Source organism: Dermacentor albipictus, chromosome 4 (assembly GCF_038994185.2).
Source record: "Dermacentor albipictus isolate Rhodes 1998 colony chromosome 4, USDA_Dalb.pri_finalv2, whole genome shotgun sequence".
Classification (NCBI taxonomy): domain Eukaryota; kingdom Metazoa; phylum Arthropoda; class Arachnida; order Ixodida; family Ixodidae; genus Dermacentor; species Dermacentor albipictus.
The window spans coordinates 96,171,668-96,178,243 of record NC_091824.1 but is presented as its reverse complement, the minus strand read 5'-3'; the positions used below and the strand labels follow the sequence as shown (position 1 = coordinate 96,178,243).

General features: G+C 43.1%; 1 long non-coding RNA gene across 1 annotated transcript; it reads left to right on the top strand.

Annotated features, from left to right (window-relative positions):
* Positions 1-3,142: 3,142 nt before the first annotated feature.
* LOC135911405 (uncharacterized) lies at positions 3,143-6,376 on the top strand. Its single transcript, XR_010567325.1, has 4 exons — positions 3,143-3,466; positions 4,042-4,248; positions 5,011-5,186; positions 6,162-6,376. It is a non-coding gene; the product is annotated as an uncharacterized lncRNA (long non-coding RNA).
* The last annotated feature ends 200 nt before the right edge of the window (positions 6,377-6,576 follow it).

Genomic DNA, 6,576 nt, shown 5'->3' with positions numbered 1-6,576 from the left:
ACGGGGTCACGAGTATAAGGCGAATTTTATACTGATAAGTAAATATAAATAATGTACATTGCTCTGTCATTTGATGATTATGTACACTATTTCTACTTCGTTGCATTATTTACGCCCCTTTAGTTGTGCGTATTTTATATTGAACCTTTGCCCCACTCACTTCTGCAATGTCTCTAAGCCTCAGGGTATACTAAATAAATACATAAATGAATAAATAAATGAATAAATAAATGAATAACACCCGAATGCCACTGCGTTACTACTTATTGAAGGATGCAGACAAGCACATGCCAAACCTCTATCAAGAAAGTTCATTTCGGTTTCCAAAAGGCAAACCAAGGACTTACTGAAACACTCGGAACCTGTTTTGTTAAAGTGATGTACATCTACCAGATCACATGGTCGCCTGTCTCATTGCAGGAGAAGCAGGAAAGCTTAATTAAATGCACGTAATAAAATCCTGGCCACGGCGGCCGCATTTAGATGGGGGCGAAAAGCAAAAACTCTCGTATGCCGTCCATCGTGAGCACGTTAAAGATCTCCTGGTGGTCAAAATTGATTCGGGGTGCCCCACTACGGCATGCCTCGAAATCAAATCGTGGTTTCGGCACGTAAAATCTCAGAATGAAATTCATTTCAAATAATATAGGCGCGCAGCCACAGTTCTTGCAACGCACTGTTGAGTGATAATATGATGTGCCTTTTAATGAACTATGAAAATACCCGCCATGGTTGCTCAGTGGCTATGGTATTGGGCTGCTGAGCACGAGGTCGCGGGATCGAATCCCGGCCACGGCGGCCGCATTTCGATGGGGGCGAAATGCGAAAACACCCGTGTGCTTAGATTTAGGTGCACGTTAAAGAACCCCAGGGGGTCAAAATTTCCGGAGTCCTCCACTATGGCATGCCTCATAATCAGAAGGTGGTTTTGGCACGTAAAACCCCAAATATTCTTATAACTACAAAAATGGCCCACGTAAGCACAATGACAGAAAATACAAAACACATTACTAGCATGAATCAAAACTCACTTTCGTAGTGGTTTGTTTGTTTTTTCGTCTAAATGGGCTGTCCTACCTCGAGCGACAAGTCACTCTCTTAATAAAAGTTTGTTCATCATCGTCATCTCAACGAAAAAAAGGGGGAAAGTCGAACGTACGTCCAGCAGTGCACTTACTCCATTTTCTACATGGGGAGGCGGCAACATTGCCATGTCCTCAGAATTCATGGGTACGTATAGAACAATAACTGAAACAAAGCCAACAACACGTGTAATGTCAACGTGTAAAGCAACGACTTCTGCAAGTACGCGTGTTCCAGTATGTGCTGACGTGAAGATCTTTCTTGATCACGGATGTAGTGCACTAGGGTACTGCTTACGATCTGCGGCCAGATCAAATAGTAGCACCATTACTGTCGCGGAGACAGCTGAAGAAAAAAGAACAAGCTGACAAAGGTCGTCAAACAATGGAACAGCACCTCCCGAGGCAACAAGCCGATGTAGAGGTAAGCCGAACGCAAGGGCCCTTGCCCAGCACGTGACACATCATGCACTCAAGACAGCCAGTATCAAAACATCGGATATAAAAGCTGGAATAAGGATAAAAGGCAAAACAATACGATAATTAAATGGCAAAAGCGGAATGCAAACAATATTTAATGAGTGCCCCGGTGTAGAGGGTGCACTTATTGCCCTTCGCTGTGACGTGTTCAGCAACTGCGCAGTCTTCCTCTTTTGCTGCCGACCGAGCGGAGCTCATGATCTATAACGTCGTGAGGGCAGAGGTCATTAGTCTTTCGCCGCAGCTGTCCACAGTCGCGTTGTGTCCAAGCAGAAGGTTATGAAGTGTCGAGAGAAGGCTCACTGCTACGCCACGAGAAGCCCTAGCACTCGTGGGTTGGCGGGATTGGTGCGCGAAATTATCCCTTTCTAGTTCGTGCGTGTGGCCTCTCGTGCAACGTTGCACTAGTAATAAGTTGTCATAGAATAATAAATATAAAAACAACAGCAGCACGGACTGATATCAGTTATATCTTCTTCTATGGACGATGAACGCTAGGCGTGTTCTACCTGCAGCTCATAAGAATATCCAGCCTTTCGTAATATTTAGGTACGACATTATGCGTCCTCAAAATGAAATACCTGATAGCGGACTAAGGAGCCAAGACGACTCTACAATATTACTTTAAGGAAGTCTAAGAGTATCATTGTATTTAAAATGGTTCATTACAACTATATGCGTAGAAATGTTTCTGTCAAAATAGCTATGCTTCCTTCAGAAACTAAGGATGAAGAGCAGGATTAGCTTAATTTATCATTGACGCTCTGATGTGGTAGCAACATACATTCGCTTTAATCGTACAAGCAACAATGCAGATGTAACTATGTATATCTTTAATGATTTCAGTAATTTGAGGAACATAATACAACGGTTTAAAGGACTGCATGAAATTGATGACAAATTCTCGCTTGGTGAAGTTTACTAAAGTGCTTAATTTAATGCAATTTTTTCTATTTCGACTTCGTGCCAGCTCTTATACGGTTTGACGGAGTTACGCGCTCATGCAGCGCATTTACGTTTTCCGAAGAATGATTCGGTTTGCTCACTTCCTTTAACAACCAACCGCCTGCATTCATTCGTTTGCAAGTCAGACACACCGACACTCAAGACATGCACACATATGTACCCATCTTCTTTGATTAGCGGGCTCTCGTGATCTTTCGTAGCACATTCTTCAACACTACCACTAACTTCCTATAGCCAAAGCTACCCGCACATGCGTTATCCAGATTTTATTATATTATAAGCAAGGTCCTAAGATAATTTGAAACACTGGTGGTGAAATATCTTCGGTGAATCGCTGCTAGAAAAAGCCAAAATTTGTCAGATTGTAGCGTATCATGCCTTTCACAAGACTACGTGACAGTCACAGAATGCAAAAAGCGCCGATGTGCAGCGTAAGTTGCAGCCGTTCAAGCAGGCCGATCGAGACAAAAGCGATGAGTAATGTACGAGGCTGGCAAAGAAACATGCAGACAAAGTAAACTGCCGTGAGCATCGATCTGTGTTAGCGCGGGAAGGCCGGCCCAGTCCTTGTCCTTCGCCGTCGTTTGTGTCTGGTGGAGGCGCTGGCGTCGCTCGCCGCGAGGGTGCGCTAGCGCCGGGGACCCGAGGCGCGCAAAAGAGAGACGTGGTCCGCGCAGTTGAAGCCGGCGCGCGAGGTGTGCCGCGCGGTTTGGCAAGTGTCGGCGTTGTGCAAAAGCGTGCTTTCAGTTTACGCAGTCACAGCAACATGAACGTCAGCCTACAGGCAGGTCAAGGACATCGGAAGACGTCTGAGAAGTTCTCACCGTATAGCTCTTGATACTGTCTGGCGCCGTAACTGAGAATGCAAACTACCTGCCAAAACATGCACACCGGCGCGGTCGTCCTGCACAGCGCCTCGTCCGAAGCGATCCAGAGCGGTGAGTAGCAGCCTAGACGAGACTTTCTTTTGTAATAACGGCACTACGCGCAATCGTGTACACGAGGCTAAGGATTGCAAAGAAATCCGCTAAAGCAATGCTTTTAATTCTGGCAGTGTTATTGCTCCCGAAAGCGTTCGATCACTGGGAGACGACTTGGCTTGTTGTTTTATGCAGTCAGTGAATTGTTGACAAACAGCGTGCAAGCGACATTGCGTACTATGTTCATAAACTAATGACTCGCTTTAAATTTTGTTTTCTCGCGCAGCGCTTTCAGTTGGAGCATTTTGTTTGGATAACCCCACTTTATTGCGCCTTCTTACGTCTTGGACACCGAATTATGTTAGGCATTTAGGCTCCCTTTAAAACTTCGATTCCCGGAAGGGAAAATATTGTTTAGATGCGTGACAACACTTTTTGTCCTTTCTATTAATGCGGCCGTGACCTTCCCAGAACCATGTTTTTTTTTTCTTTTACTGGGCCGTCTACCATGACTGCCAAGTTTTTATGGCCTACAAACTGAGAGTCACACGTTGCTTATTTTTTCTTTGTCTTACTTTCACGCTGGAAAGCAGCTCTGCTTCTGGATGACCAACAGGAAAAGCTGGCAGCTGACCACCTTCGACAACACTTTGCGAGGCTGTTGCGAGGAAAAATGAAAACTAAAGCTTTCCATTCAATGTTCTTCCCTGCGTGTGAAAAACACAACGGCAAGCATATGGTGCAATTCCATGATTATCCATACGATGTATTGGGCACGAAGGAAATTGACATTACATAAGGTGAGTCTAAGTTGCACCTATTTGATTACACGTTAAATGTTTTTGCGAACACTTGTGGAATATGTCGTGGGGTGCTTTTAATTTTGATTCGCTGACACTCCAACTGTATAACCATGTTTCTGGAAGTAAAACAGAAATATATTTCACTCCTGATGTGCTTATTTTTAACAATGATATGGCCTTTCTTTATTGAATTTCGCCTTCTACGGACAAATGAAATGACAAGTCAATAGAAAGCTGAATCGCCTTTCTTTTTTTTCGTTGTAGAGAGACCGATATGGAGTTTGCGTATTTCAAGTAGTCATATCATTGGCAGTTTATATTTAATGCTCACGTAAGTAGCTCAAATTTGAGCAGTGATACGTGTTAAGCACAACCTAAATATAAGGTACCCAAGTGTATCACTGCGTGAAACTGACCCGCAATTTGAAATGTGCGCTTTCCGCGTTTGGAATTTTCTTGTCCTCAACCAATAAAACCACGGTTTTTGCACTCTTTATGTGTTGAGATAGACATTCTCTCCAACTCTCTACATTATATTCACAATGAGAGGATAGTCCATTTTGGATATATTTGCTCCTTGACAGTGAATATTAACACAAAGAAGGAGCTTGAATGTAAAAAAAAAAATGATGCGGCAAAATTTATGATGCATGGAACTAATTTATGGTCCCATTTTTGTTTCTTTTGTTACTCTAAGTATGACAGTGGTATTAAGACACTTGCGTCTTTCATTGCTCAGCATTCATTGTTCACTTCCAGGATGCACTTACCGCACCAAGTGCACAACACAATGCCCTACAATGCTGAAAGCCTGACTGGTACTACGGCAGTATGCAAGCTTGTGAATTCCCAAGCATTTTCCTGACAATACTAGCGTCGCCACCCCGCACTTCACCGACGACATTGCGAGCACGAAGCTTTACGCTGGCATTAAGGTAATTCATTGCATGTGTCTGTGTAGTTGCTTATTACAAAGACGCCTTTTATTTAAAGGGAAGTTCATTGTAGTTAAGTTGTGCACGACAATGTTTACTTCATCTCTCTATTCAAAGATCTTCGCATAATTGTGTGTTATTGCACTGATATGAAATGCTCAAATCATGCGAAAGAGTTCAGTCGTAATCTTTCGCGATGTAACAAACTGCACGTTATATGCTACGCTAAGAATTTAAGAAACTTTTGTGTTAGAGCGGTGTTCCCAAAAAGCTTAAGTACACAGGAATTGTTTGTAAGGGTAACTGTTAGCCTATCGTGATATTGGACATACTAGCAAAGGTGGCCAGCAATGGTGGACAGCACTTACGAACAAAAGAACGTTGTCAATTTGGTGCCAGGAGGCAACTATTGTGACGCTGAACGAATTAAATTTAAAATGTTCGCTGTGCATTACTCAATAACTGATAGGACATGTTTTCTGTTAGCGTTAATGGAAGTTGGTTCAACTCCTAAAATTTTTTGTCCGAAAAGTTACAGCGAAATATGTGAGGGTGGAAAACTTTTGGTTTTCACACATACAGATTCGTGTCCAGTTTCACAGTCTTGTTCTTTTGCATTGCTCAGGAAGCGTGCATGTGCTAGTCCTCAATTTTGCCTATAGTTTCGCTATCTTTCATATTATATGGCGGTATGCGTGGGTCCTAAAATGTTTCGGCCATTTAAAATTGGACGAAAAGTGCTGAATATTGTGGCAAAGTCGAGTTAGCGCATCATACTGAACGGCACCGCTTTACCAACTCATAAAATTACTATATATGCCTACTTTTATAGTTCATGACACAACAGATGTTACTTTTCAAAAACTAGGTCGTGAGCGCATTGCTATTAATTGAATCGGGAGTATTCTTCGGATACTTTCAGTGAAAGTCCATTGCCATGGTAACCTTTATCTGTGCGCATCGTCTCTTTTTCAGGGTTGGCTGACGATGCGAATGACCTACATCGGCCGACAGCGATGTCACTGTGTTGGCATGCGGTGAACGCGGGTCGGTGCCAAAGTGATCACGTTGAAGATAGTGGTACATACGTTCCTTAAGCAAACAAGTAAAAATTCAATAACACCAACTCGCAGCCCTATTCCCCTTCCCTTTGTTTCTTGTCATATTGGTTATGTGGTATTAAGCGACATGCGCACTAAAAATCACTTTCAATATGTTGCTAAAATGGACAGCCATTGCTGAAATTTTTGTATGGCGTTATTCCTTGCACCGGCAAAGTGGCGCAAAAGATAAGTGCCTACTGTCAGCTGTTCTGCACCTATTTAAAGGGACACTAACGGAAAGCATGAAGTCGAGTTAGATCGACAGAGTATTCATGTAGAAGCCTGTC